The following is a 15,167-nucleotide window of genomic DNA, read 5'->3' as shown; positions in this document are numbered from 1 at the left end:
CGGTCCGTTGCCAGGTAGTTGAGGCCATTCCTCCTCATCCAACTGGCAGGGGTTGGGACTGGATATTCCGGCGCCTCTTGGCGGCCGTACCGGAACTTGGTCCACTGGCACAGCAGTGGCCCGATTCGTCCCCGAGTTTATGAGGGAGTCGTATACTTGCGACCTCGTTGGCCCTTGGTCCCGCTTCTCAATAGCAGCACACTGCCGGCAGTCGACGCACTGTCGTCGACTCAATCCATCGGCGTTCCCGTGTTTATCGCCTTTTCGATGGATTATTCGGTACTTGTGCTCGGCCAGACTCTCCAGCCACCGGGCCACCTGGCAAGAGGGTTCCTTCCTCCGGTGTAACCAAACCAAGGAGGCATGGTCGGTTCGGATGGTGAACTCTCTGCCATATAGGTAGGGCCGGAAATGCCGGACAGCCTGCACCACTGCCAGTAGCTCCCTTCTGGTTACGCAGTAATTGCGTTCGGCGGAGGAGAGGGTCTTACTATAGTAGGCTATGGGTCGCTCCGTGCCCTGCTGGACCTGGGATAACACAGCCCCAGTCCCTACATTACTAGCATCAGTATCTAGTACATAGGGCAAGGAGGGGTCGGGATATGCCAGTACTGGGGCGTGTGTCAGCGACCATTTGAGCCTAAGAAAAGCTTCCTGCTCCTCTTCTCCCCATTTCCAGGGGACCCCTTCGCCGGTCAACAAGGTGAGAGGTTTGGCGACCGAGGCATAGTCCGGCACATATCTGTGATAGTACCCAGTGGTACCCAAGTATGACCTTAGCTGCGTCACATCTTGGGGTGCTGCCCATCCACTTATAGCCTGAATCTTTTCAGGGTCGGTAGCCACCCCTGTGCTGCTGACTACATGGCCCAGGTATTTGACTTGGGTCTGAAACAAGCTGCATTTGGAGGGCTTTAATTTCAGCCCGGCCTGCCTCAGTCGCTCCAACACCTCGGCCAACCTAGTGACATGACTGGAGAAGTCGGCTGACATGACGATGATGTCATCGAGGTACAGCAGCAGGGTTTTCCAGTGTAGCCCTTGGAGGACACGTTCCATCAGCCGCTGGAAGGTAGCTGGGGCGGAGGTCAGTCCAAAGGGGAGCACCTTCCACCTCCACAACCCACTGCGTGTGGCGAACGCCGACCGCTCCTGGGCCTCGGCGGAGAGGGGTACCTGCCAGTACCCGCTCATCATGTCCAAGGTACTGAAGAACCTACTGCCAGACAAGGCGTCCAAGCTCTCATCAATCCGGGGGAGGGGGTAGGCGTCCTGGCGAGTGACACTATTAAGTTTCCTGTAGTCTACACACAATCGCCACGCCCCGTCCTTCTTCCTCACCAAGACCACCGGAGAGCTCCAGGCCCCGTGAGCGGGCTCAATCATGCCTTGCTTTTCCAGGGCCGAAACCTGTCGTTCGATCTCGGCCTCCTTTTCGTGTCCTACACGGTATGGGTGTTGACGGATGGGTTGCGCCTCTGGAAGGAGGGGGATCTCGTGTTGTACCAGGGTGGTACGTCCCATGTCCTCGCTCCCTTGGCTGAACACATCCGCATAGCGGGTCAAGAGGTCTTTCATTCTTCGGTGCTCGGTAGGGGACGAGCAATGTGGTGCCGCCTGTTGGAGCAGGTCCAGCATGTGGGGTGGTACATTGGAGACAGAAGGGGGAGTTTCTTTGGAAACCTCGGCTTCTCCCTTCGCTGTCCAGGGGGCCCCTATTTCGTCCGGCCCGACCCCAGTGTATTGCCCCACGACCGTTCCTGCCGTCACGCTGACGGGATGGTCGGTGGGGTTCATACAACGGATGGCCACTCTCCCCTTCTCACCGGGTTGGTGTAGGCTGGCGGCCACCATATATCCATCCTTCGTTCCCTCAATTAACCCGACTGGTTGATAGGAGGACGACGTGAGACGTCCGGCAACCAGGACCTCGGTTCGAGGGGGAAGCGTTGTGGCTCGCATTATCTGCACGCTGCTTGTCAGAGGTCGACCCTCTCGGTCCGTGCACGTCAACTTCTGTCCATTTAACACCAACGTGGGTTGTTGGAAGTTCATCTCGCAGTGGTGGTCGACCAGGAAAGGCATGCCCAGGATGGCATCCTCCTTCAGGGCACACACCACGAGAGACACAGTAACCTGGACACTCCTGACTCTGACCGGGAGAGTGATAAGTCCGTGGAACTGCAGCCGGGTGCCATCTGCCATTCGCCCATAGTCCTCCCGGACCTCCAATTTGCTCTTGACGTCTTTGGGTAACCGCTCAAAGACATGTCGTCCCAACAAATTAGAGGTACACCCGGTGTCCACGAGGAACTGGACGGGCTGACCTCCGATGCGACCTGGCAAGAAGTAGCTGCTATTATGCGGCTTCCATGCTTCGTCTCCGTGGGCCCGTCTGGCTTTGCTAGTCTTCTGGGGGGCCTTCTTGGGAGGCCGAGACGGCTTAGGCCAGACGTAGGCTTCGTCCTTGGCTTCTGAGAGTGGGAGACCTGCACACTCAGGTAAGGGTTGATATGGGTTATGCAAGGGGACCGGTGGCGAGCAGGGGGGGAGCCTGCGTCGCCTAGTCCGTCGTGGCTGTTGCCACTGTCCTTGCGAGGGTAGATTTGATCCACAGTCAGTACTTCCCCCTACTGCTGTGGATGGTAACCGTTTCCCGGCCTCGTAACCTGAGGCTGTTGTCCATGGGGGGCTTGGGGACACCGGCGTTGGATGTGCCCTGCCTGGCCGCAACCCCAACAATTTGGTCCCCTTTTGCTCACTCCTCGTTGCCCCAACAGCTCCCCTCCCTTTAGTCCATCTGCTAACCCCTTTATAGCCATCAGGACGTCGTTCAAGGTGGCTGATGGGGGTTCCGAGTGGACGGGGGCGACTGTAGCGGGGGCAACTTCTTCCTCCTCCACCGTCATTACTAGGGGTCGGGCACCAGATCGAGGAAGAGTGGGCTGGATTTGCAGGAACTCGTTCCCCGCCTGCACTGCTTCTTCCAAGCTCTGTGCCTTCATCGCTAACAGGTGGCGTTGGAGGGGCGTATTTCCCAGTGTTAGGGAAAACGCCTCCAGGGCCATACTGGAATGGTAGGATTCTGGGAGGTCAGCGTATGCTATTTTCACCAGACGTTCCATCTCTGTGGCATGCTCTTGGAGACTCGTCTTGGGTTCTCTTTTCAGGTGGAGTTTACTCCTAGCCTCTCTCGGGGAGAGCCCGTACTTCATGCGTAAAGCCGAGAAGATGGAGGCAGGTGAGTCCCCTCGACTGCATCCTCTGGCTCCGTCCTTCAGAGTCTCCCGCAGGTGGAGGAGCGTGGCCTTCTCATTCCACTCATTTGCTTCCGCGACCTCTTCGAATTGGGAGATGAATAGTTCTACATCCTCACTCCCATCGAACTTCGGAGGCTTGAAGTTGGCTCCCCCTCGGGGTATCTGTAAGGCTCTAGTGATAGCCTCTGTCAGTTGACCAATCTGGTCGACCTGGTGCAACTCTGCCTCAGCCAGATTTCTGGTAGCACTCCGTCGGCTGCTTGGCATGGTTACAAAGCTTATCTTCGAAGTTCGTGGTCAATCCCACTGCTGCCACCAGTGTGTTAGATCCTGCGACCTACACGTAGAGGCGACCTGGGTCGGCTTACTCTACCGGTCTGCATTCACCCTCCACAGGGGCCGTGTAAGTATTGCTCGTAGACCAACACGCGGAGGCGACTAGGTCGACTTACACCACCGGCCAATCACAACTACCTACACCAGGAATTGCTCCCTGGGAGATATACTGCTCGTACGACAAGGTCGACCTGAGGTCGACGCGGGTCGACAGAGTATTTCTAACCCTACTCCCAAAGCGCAGTCCGAAGGACTTAAGCTTGGAGTACGCAAGAGCTCAGTGTGTTTCTGTATTGCGCAAAGAAATAGAAGAGTGTGGGTTCAAATGCAAAGCATGTATTGAACAACTTCTAGGCCGATAGACACGGCCTTATATATAACAAAATATGTAAATGAGGTGGCTAGGGCCAACCTCCTCTAGGGGCGTGACTATATAAAATAACCAAGAGCACACAACTCTAATAATAATAACTAAAAAGGAGATGGTACGGCAAGTTTCCATCACATATCTCTGTGTAGGATTAACTAGCACATATAAATATAGTGGTGATATCTCTGTGTAGGAGTAACTAGCACATATAAATATAGTGTTGATATCTCTGTGTAGGATTGACTAACACATATAAATATAGTGGTGATATCTCTCTGTGTAGGATTAACTAGCACATATAAATATAGTGGTGATGTCTCTCTGTGTAGGATTAACTAGCACATATAAATATAGTGGTGATATCTCTCTGTGTAGGATTAACTAACACATATAAATATAGTGGTGATATCTCTGTGTAGGATTAACTAACACATATAAATATAGTAGTGATATCTGTGTGTAGGATTAACTAACACAGATATAAATATAGTGGTGATATCTCTGTGTGTAGGATTTACTAGCACATATATAAATATAGTGGTGATGTCTCTCTGTGTAGGATTAACTAACACATATAAATATAGTGGTGATATCTCTGTGTAGGATTAACTAGCACATATAAATATAGTGGTGATATCTCTCTGTGTAGGATTAACTAACACAGATAAATATAGTGGTGATATCTCTGTGTAGGATTAACTAACACATATAAATATAGTGGTGATATTTCTCTGTAGGATTAACTAGCACATAAAAATATAGTGGTGATATCTCTCTGTGTAGGATTAACTAACACATATAAATATAGTGGTGATATCTCTGTGTAGGATTAACTAGCACATATAAATATAGTGGTGATATCTCTCTGTGTAGGATTAACTAACACATATAAATATAGTGGTGATATCTCTGTGTAGGATTAACTAACAGATATAAATATAGTGGTGATATCTCTGTGTAGGATTAACTAGCACATATAAATATAGTGGTGATATCTCTCTGTGTAGGATTAACTAACACATATAAATATAGTGGTGATTTCTGTGTGTAGGATTAACTAACACAGATATAAATATAGTGGTGATATCTCTGTGTGTAGGATTAACTAACACATATAAATATAGTGGTGATATATCTTTGTGTAGGATTAACTAACACAGGTATAAATATAGCGGTGATTTCTCTCTTTGTAGGATTAACTAACACATATAAATATAGTGGTGATATCTCTGTGTAGGATTAACTAGCACATATAAATATAGTGGTGATATCTCTCTGTGTAGGATTTACTAGCACATATATAAATATAGTGGTGATGTCTCTCTGTGTAGGATTAACTAACACATATAAATATAGTCGTGGTATCTCTGTGTAGGATTAACTAGCACATAAAAATATAGTGGTGATATCTCTCTGTGTAGGATTAACTAACACATATAAATATAGTGGTGATATCTCTGTGTAGGATTAACTACCACATATAAATATAGTGGTGATATCTCTCTGTGTAGGATTAACTAACACAGATAAATATAGTGGTGATATCTCTGTGTAGGATTAACTAACACATATAAATATAGTGGTGATATCTCTGTGTAGGATTAACTAGCACATATAAATATAGTGGTGATATCTCTCTGTGTAGGATTAACTAACACATATAAATATAGTGGTGATATCTGTGTGTAGGATTAACTAACACAGATATAAATATAGTGGTGATATCTCTGTGTGTAGGATTAACTAACACATATAAATATAGTGGTGATATCTCTTTGTGTAGGATTAACTAACACAGGTATAAATATAGCGGTGATTTCTCTCTTTGTAGGATTAACTAACACAGCTTTTGTATCGGTCAGCAAGCCTACCTTTATCTTCTTCATCTCATTCAGTTCAGTACTAAGGTCCCTGATGCGCCGGTCGTAGACAACTTGGTTCTTCATCATTTTGGCGTGCTCCTTTTTGGCAGTATTTACCTTATTGAGCTCCTGTTGCATGGTATCCAGCCGTTTCTCAAACTCCATTTTAACTTTGCGCACCTGCTCCTCCGACTGCTACTTCTTGCTGCCTGAAAACAGAACTCACATAACAGTTTATTTCATTTGTATTTGCTATCCTGGTAACTGCTGTCCGGTTACGAATTAGCTGGTTGCAAAGCTAGCTACACGTTAAGATTATCAAACTCATACCAATTACTATCTAAATGACAGATTATTACACCGAAGCCATAGCACTGTATGGACTGAACTTTATAACTTGTTAAGAGCTAGCTGATTAACTATTAACAGCTGATCTAACATATACTAGCTATAACAGCTGATCTAACATATACTAGCTATAACAGGAGGTTACCTAAGCTGCTCAGGACCTGGTTTCGTTCTCGTTCAACAGCCATTATTTGGTCCTGCAAGTTGCGCATTTTATCCTCGTAATGCTGACGAATTGTTTGCAGTTGTCGCTGGCTCCTTTCGAGTTCTTCAATCATTCTTTGTTTAAGTGAAATCTCTCCTGACAGCTCTGCCAGGTCTTCTTGAAGATGGTCAGACTCTACAAGAATTAGAAATGATAAAAACCAGCTGATTATATCAAGTCCTGATGAGCATATGAAGGTTTTAGCAATGCTTTCGACCAGTATTCATATGGGTAGAATAGCACCAGTGTATATACGTATATTGGTAGAATAGTTACCAGTGTATATACGTATATGGGTAGAATATTACCGGTATCTATACGTATATGGGTAGAATTGTACCGGTATCTATATGGGTGCTATTCTACCTAGTATAGATACTGGGTAGAATAGTATCTATATGGGTAATCTTGGCCTTCACCTTTAAACGGTTGCATCAACCAAGGGTGATCAACTGATCAAGGCGGCAAAAGAAATTAACTGAAAGCAGCTGTCATATATGTTATAGCAGTTGTTATATATGTTATAGCAGTTGTTATATATGTTATAGCAGTTGTTATATATGTTATAGCAGCTGTTATATATGTTATAGTAGCTGTTATATATGATATAGCAGCTGTTATATATGTCAAAATATGATGCTAGTAAGCGATCAATGAAAGTAATCTAGACTTGCACACTACGCTCACTGCTTCTAGCGAGCTGCTCTTTCTTGTGTTAGTCTAGCAAAACATTATCGAATTAATTGTTACATGATATACCTTACCCGCCTTAGCTTATTATGGCATAGACTTATTATGGCAATAACTCACTTAACAAGTTGTATACCATTACTGTTAACAAACTGTAGATTTCACCTTAGTTGGTGGTCTTTAATACTTCTGAAAAACTCAGATTTTGCCCCCAAGTGAACAATAGTCTAGAGACACCTCATTTAATACTCTAACATAGAATTCAATTCTTTTTTAAAAATTACAGATAAATAATTTATACATAGGCTAACTTTCAATATTATTTGCGTTCAACAAAGTTTACATAAGTTGGTCAAGCACAATGTTCAAATACTATTTGACGAAGAAAAATGTAACTAGCAGTTGTGACAGAGCTAAAACATAAGTTAATCATGTAAAATGTATCAAATAGTTTGTAGCTCTGAAAGTTTCAAGTTAATTACAAAAGATACATGAACGCTACGTTTTTTGCGGCGTTAAGAAGAAAAGCAACAAATGACAGCCACTGACTTACATTTAAAAAATGTGTCAAAATGTGTAAGAGTTGAGGCTGTTGTGGCTAGACACACAAAATAACACGTCACATTGACAAATAAATGGACGAGTGCGAATTAGCCTTTACCAGGCGAAGGCCATGACATTCTTGTTAGATTTTTTATTATCATTAGTTGTTATTATTAGCGTTTTTAAGGAAATTTTGTTGTGTAAATTTTACTGTTGGTTTTGAGAGAGAATAAATTGATTGGTTAAAAAAGGTCAGACTTTACAGAATCCAGCTAGTTTTTTTCTGCCTTAAAGAATAAAGAAAGCATAATATTATTATGCTTTATTAGTTATCTTGAGGTGTTGACTGATGTTCTAAAAAAAGAATCAAGGAGATTGACCCCCTTGAAGCTGAGATATAGACAGCCAAACACAGGTCTACCTAATAAAGAATCAGAGGAAAACCCTTCGAAAATCCCGAAAACTGTGACGTTTAAAATCGACCTAATGGTCATGTGCCGGAGTTGCGCACCCTTACCGCCGTTACTTATAATGATTGTTTTGGCTACGAGATGTGAAACGCTTCTCGCGATAGTAAATAATTTACATACTAGCTCTGGTTTCTCAGGAAAATCATCCAAACATTGTATGGTAAAGGCATTTGCCCACAACCCCTCGCCATGATTTTTTAAAGCAGAAGAGCAGATTTTGACTATTGTGCTTCAAATTTTAACTCGATCTCCACGGATATGCTCCGAAGATCATCTGTTCAACGAACGGCGCGTGTATAGTCTATATGCGATATCCGCGATTGCAGTTTGTTTAGAATAAGAAATAGGAATGGGACTTTTTGTTCCCTTCATCATTTTTCTACTGTGTATCTACTGCAGCATTCAGTTTATTTTCATGATTATCGTCACTATTAACAGACTGGAAGTTCACTACAGCCATGATCTTAAAAAGACTAACTTGACCGTGCTGCTCTTGCTATAAGAAAAGAAAACGATAACTTTTGCTTTGATTTTTCTATTGATCTATTATCTTATCTATGATTATTTTTTATGATTTATATAATATTCATAATGCATATTATACAAAATAATAATATAACTGCGTATAGAAAAAATGATGTAACTAATATAATTTGTAGAAAATTCCAAATGATAACCGAGATTGATGATTGATTTAATTGATTCTATTTATTAGCTATAGTTAAAAAATCTGAACAACGCTAAAGATGAGTCTGAATAGGGAAGCTAAGTAGGAGAACAACAAAACTGAGCTGAACTAGCAAGATAGCGAAATGTTGCGAAATAATAGATGCGTGTAGTTATTTTATGCTAAAACTAATCTACACGTCAAAGGGACTGGTTCGGAATTCTAGGAGCGATGATTGTTAGGCCCAATTTGATTGTTCTATACTTCCAGGGATTAAACCAATTAAAACGCCGTGATTGTTATAGGAGAGCGCATTAGTTGGCTTAATTGACCAATGGCACACAAGTCGATTTCATACGTCATATATTGATGATTACCAAAACACTTTTGTTTTTTGGTAGACCTGTGTTTGGCTGGCTATATCTCAGCTTCTGGTTGGTCAATCTTCTTGATTCTTTTTTTAGAACATCAGTCAACACCTCAAGATGAATAAAAAAGCATAATAATATTATGCTTTCTCTATTCTTTAACAAAACAACAACTTAAAAGCATTCTATATAAAACATGTAATATAATTATTAGGTTAACAAAACTGTGTTTTGCCAAATAAACAACGACATTGATTCAAATTGTCTTTGTAATTTATTCAAATATCCATTCGCATCTTACTGACACTTAACAATGATTGAACAATGCGTGCAGAGTTATTGAAATTAATAATAAATGCCTGTTCAATAAATCAATAAAGGTCAGTATTACCTGAGGTATTGAAGAAACGGAATTGTTATCCATTTCAGTAGGAAATGTTTGCACAGAACTATCACCACTAGTGCCACAGCTATACCGTTCTAGATCTCTGCAAGCAGAAAAAGTAGGTCAAGGCCGGTCATACGGAGCAAGTTAAGGCCTGTCATACAGAGTAAGTTAAGGCCTGTCATACAGGGTAAGTTAAGGGCTGTCATACAGAGTAAGTTAAAGCCTGTCATACGGAGCAAGTTAAGGGCTGTCATACAGAGTGAGTTAAGGCCTGTCATACAGAGTAAGTTAAAGCCTGTCATACAGAGTAAGTTAAGGCCGGTCATACAGAATGAGTTAAGGCCTGTCATACAGAGTGAGTTAAGGCCTGTCATACAGAGTAAGTTAAGGCCTGTCATACAGGGTAAGTTAAGGGCTGTCATACAGAGTAAGTTAAAGCCTGTCATACGGAGCAAGTTAAGGGCTGTCATACAGAGTGAGTTAAGGCCTGTCATACAGAGTAAGTTAAGGCCTGTCATACAGAGTAAGTTAAGGGCTGTCATACAGAGTAAGTTAAAGCCTGTCATACGGAGCAAGTTAAGGCCTTTCATACGGAGTAAGTTAAGGCCTGTCATACAGAGTAAGTTAAAGCCTGTCATACGGAGTAAGTTAAGGCCTGCCATACGGAGCAAGTTAAGGGCTGTCATACAGAGTAAGTTAAAGCCTGTCATACAGAGTAAGTTAAAGCCTGTCATACAGAGTAAGTTAAGGCCGGTCATACAGAGTGAGTTAAGGCCTGTCATACAGAGTGAGTTAAGGCCTGTCATGCAGAGTGAGTTAAGGCCTGTCATACAGAGAGCTAAAAGCTACTAAAACTGATAGTAGCTATTTACTATAAATACTATTTACTGTGTATGTGAACTTGTAGCTGTCATAGATAGATTTGCTGGAGCTCACCCTATAAAATTTTACTTGCATTCACAAACATGAATTAATGCAATGTCCGTAGTCATGTATTTTAATAATCATTTTATTGCACTAGTGCTTTAAAAAAATTTCGAAAAAGATTAAATGTCCAGTAAACTGATGCAAATAGAAACAATCACATTAACCTTAACACAAGAGAAGATCTTAACACAAGAGAAGGTACCACAGCTTATAACTACAGGTAGATCTTAACACAAGAGAAGGTGAACCACAGCTTATAACTACAGGTAGATTTTAACACAAGAGAAGGTAACACAGCTTATAACTACAGGTAGATCTTAACACAAGAGAAGGTACCACAGCTTATAACTACAGGTAGACCTTAACACAAGAGAAGGTAACACAGCTTATAACTACAACCATCTGCAAGACATTTCACATTCTCTTTGATAATCCTTAACACTATGGTAGTAAACGTAGAGTGTTTAGAATATTTGGCCGGCTTACATTCTTGTTGCGACTGTATAGTTATCCCGGAATCCTGCAAAACCTGGTCTAAAAGCTGATCCCGTAACCTGGAATCCATCTGCATTTTATCGTAGCGAGCAGTCAACTCCTTGAATTGAGATTCTTTCTGAGTACAAGCAAAGCCCTGAGTGAGAGCGAGTGAGAGAAGGTGCTCCAACAGATACTTGCTTTCATCAACAGAGGAGACATCCAAAGCTTTTGTCAAACTAGTCTCATCCTAACAAGTAAGGTAGTATGTGTAATGAGCACATTTTGTAATATGGTTCAGAGACATCATTACAAGCAATATAACAACCAGTTCTTCGAGTTGCGTTGTGATTGCAAAAGCAATGACCAAATTTGATGCTCAAACCAAAGAGCTATCGCAATATGTAAATGTAACTTGTTTTGACGTAATATAAACTGATAAAAACTAATGAAAAAGGACTCAAGAAAAAAACAGCAGGGGTTCATTCTATAAGAATATATAACATGTTAACTGTTTCTTGAATTTATGAGAAGAATTTGAGCCATAATAAAATTATTGATATAGGAATAAAAGTGTCATTTCTTCTAGTGAATAACGACAGGTTAAAAGATTATCTTGGCTTATAATAATATTTTATATGAGAGACAAGATAGATATGAAAGGGCATGCAAGTCGTACGATGAGGTTTAGAGGTTGTTAGAGGGGTAGCGTTTTAAACATAACATGAACTGCTTCTAGTGAATTATTGAGAAAATGTTTCCAGTCGATAGGAGATGAACTCATTGTGGATGTCAAATAAAGGTGAAAGATTATAGATTCTGAATTAACAAAATCAAATGTTGCTGCATGACTGTAGAAGATAACTTTACTGATTTACATGCGCTTACGTAAATTCGAGTATAGCCATCTATGGGAACGGGCCGATAAATGGGAATTGTTAGCTAAGCCCGCTGTAACATTAAAAAGGATAAATAAAGCAATGAATAATTACTAAACATACAACGCACTGATGAAATATATTAGGTAAATGCTTAGACAGGAAGCAATGCGAGATTACTAAATGCTTAGACAGGAAGCAAAGTGAGATTAGTAAATGCTTAGACAGGAAGCAATGCGAGGTTAGTAAATGCTTAGACAGAAAGCAATGCGAGATTAGTAAATGCTTAGACAGGAAGCAATGCAAGGTTAGTAAATGCTTAGACAGGAAGCAATGTGAGATTAGTAAATGCTTAGACAGGAAGCAATGCGAGGTTAGTAAATGCTTAGACAGAAAGCAATGCGAGATTAGTAAATGCTTAGACAAGAAGTAATGCGAGGTTAGTAAATGCTTAGACAGGAAGCAATGCGAGGTTAGTAAATGCTTAGACAGGAAGCAATGCGAGGTTAGTAAATGCTTAGACAGGAAACAATGCAAAGTTAGTAAATGCTAGCAGTAGCCACTACAAGCCTAAGCAGACGCATAGCAAAAGCAAATGAACAAACCTTCGCCTCCTCTTCCATCTGCATGATATTGTTTTGGCACTCAGACACGTTACTCTGAATGTATGTCATATTGGTGCTCATCGTCTCCAGCTGATCTTCTAGGTTCATGGCGACAGTCGTCTGCAAATGAATAGGAGTTACACAACGACTACCTTGAGCGTGGTTCTCATATATGCCGCAAAGCACCGGCAACAGCACCGCAGGCTATGGCGGTGAAATGTGAGCCTACACGCCGGGTACCGCCGAGTACCACCGGTAGTTGCCGGCAGTTAACACAAGAGTTTAGCGCTGTTCAAATTTCGCAAATAGCCGCAAGCAAAACCTTCCTGAAATGCACTGTACAGGTAAAGGTCACCATTATCAAAATGGCGTGGCGAGCGAACATTTTATGTGAAGCTGCGATTATGTTTAGCAATGCAGCTTTAGATGTGAACAGAAGCTGCCGATCCTAACGTCGCAAGCGTTTTGCTGCGCAAGTTACCGCCGGAGTCTCGCAATCGATATGGAAACCAGACTTTAGCAGCTATGAAGATGAGTTGAACATATCATCAACACAATTTCAGCGCAATATAGTGTAACCGTGACATTACTGATTACTCTATGCAATGTAATGATTATGCCAGCAATTATCAAATAAGAGTCTGTAGAGAGTTTTCTGTTCAACAGAACAGAAAACATTAGAGAAACACAAGGAATAAGGCATTGGCTATTTACGCTGACAAAATTATTATTTGCAAAGACACCACACACCCCTGATGGCTGTGTAGTAATAGAAGAAACTGATGTATTTGTGATTGGTTAAAAGTGTTGATCCCTGATTAACATAATCATGACACCAATTTGTTCATTTTCACAGTAAACCGATTTTTTTTGAAAGTTGCTTTGAACTAGTGACAACGATGACCAACAAGTCTTTATATATGAAAAAGGCTGTTACTTGCTGTAAAAGATATGTGATGAACACTGGTGTAAATTGGAACTGCTTGCATAAAATTTCAGGATATGTTAGATTAAATATTTTAAAGACCTAAGTTTTACTTGCAGTTTGATACAATTCATCAGCCTGAGTTCAAGTTGTAGATGGACGATTTTAGATTATAAGTTGATGGATCTTTTTTTTAAGAAAACACAAGTGTAAATAGCTGTACAAACATTAGTCCAATGATAAACTATGGTTTACCCATATCTACTATATATATATATATATATATATATATATATATATATATATATATATATATATATATATATATATATATATATATATATATATATATATATATATATATATAATTAATACAATCATGTTTCAATAAGGGTAATGACAACATCCAATAGATGTTTTGATCTTTACTTGACCTAGGTTGATACTTGTAAAACATAACTAGTTATTCAGTAGTCTCGATCTGTGTAGTCGCAGCAGATGTTTATGCCATATGTCAGCTAAGAAATTTGCCCATTTTAAGAGCCTAAGAGTAATGACTATACATGTGTCCGACCTCATTTCTCCTAATGGCAGTGTCCAGCCTTTTACTGTACGCATCTATCTTCTTGCTGAGCTGTTCTCGCTTGTTAATGTGAAGATCCATCTCAGCTTCCATGTTGGCAATTGTCTGTTTCCGCACAACAACGGATGTCACGTACCGCTCAAGCTTGTCCCACTTGCTTTTCGCCACCTGAGTTAGAGTAATCGAGTAAAACGTAGTGTCCATTAGCACAGAGGACAAGACGACATAATATGTGTATATATAAGAAACATGCCATACACAAAAAAAATACTCTTCCAAATTAAGTGGCAGATTATTTTATATTACTTTAGGTTTAGCTGTAATCAGTAGAAAAAGTCACTAGTAAGTTGAGATTATAACAACAGGCTGTGAGAGACTTTGATATAAGAGGTGACATGAGATAACATGAGGTGCTATGAGATAACATGAGGTGCTATGAGATAACATGAGGTGACATGAGATAACATGAGGTGCCGTGAGATAACATGAGGTGACATGAGATAACATGAGATAACATGTGCTAGACGTATCAACAAAAGGCAAATAGTAAATCGCCGTCTGAGCAACAAGCAGTTATCTACTCTGCAATTGCTCATTTAACATTGTCTAGTTTTATCTCAGCTATAAGTTACGACCCAGTTAGTGCTATGGCCCAGCTATAAGTTGTTCTTCAGTAACTAACATTCGCTACCAGAATACTGTCCAGAAATGAAAATCATTCTGAAGCAAATTTGGCAGATTGATTGGGACAAAGAGGTTAAAAAAGACGATGCAAACAGTTACCTTGGGAGAGAAGAGAAGAGCTGCTGACTTGTGCCTAGAAGCAGAAGATGATGAAGTCTTGCCAGATGAATTTTCATGGGAGAGGTTTGCCCTATTTTTGGCCATCACCCTGGAAGAGGCGGACGAGTCTCTTTGTCTTTTCCTCAACTGACTGACCTCTTCGTGCTTGCGCTGGCAACACAATACGCTGACTTATGCAAAGGCTAGGATAAAATAAAAATGATTTATATGTCAAGGATACATGAAATGTCGATGGCCATCCCAAGCCACCTACTTTTTACGACAGAATTAATTAAAACATCAGTAGACTGTTATATTCGTCCTGTAATTAATGAAGGCACTCTTTGAAAACTTAGAGACCAACATTTGAGTGTTGTTAAAGACCAACCTTGAGTATGGCATTTTTCTGTCTGTTTTGCAACTCCAACACGCGCACCTGATTGTCTCGTTGCCGCTTCTCTTTTTTCAGCTGTAGCAGCTCCTTA

This window comes from Watersipora subatra, unplaced genomic scaffold, assembly GCF_963576615.1.
Source record: "Watersipora subatra unplaced genomic scaffold, tzWatSuba1.1 SCAFFOLD_26, whole genome shotgun sequence".
Classification (NCBI taxonomy): Eukaryota; Metazoa; Bryozoa; class Gymnolaemata; order Cheilostomatida; family Watersiporidae; genus Watersipora; species Watersipora subatra.
Note: the sequence above shows the minus strand (reverse complement) of the source record.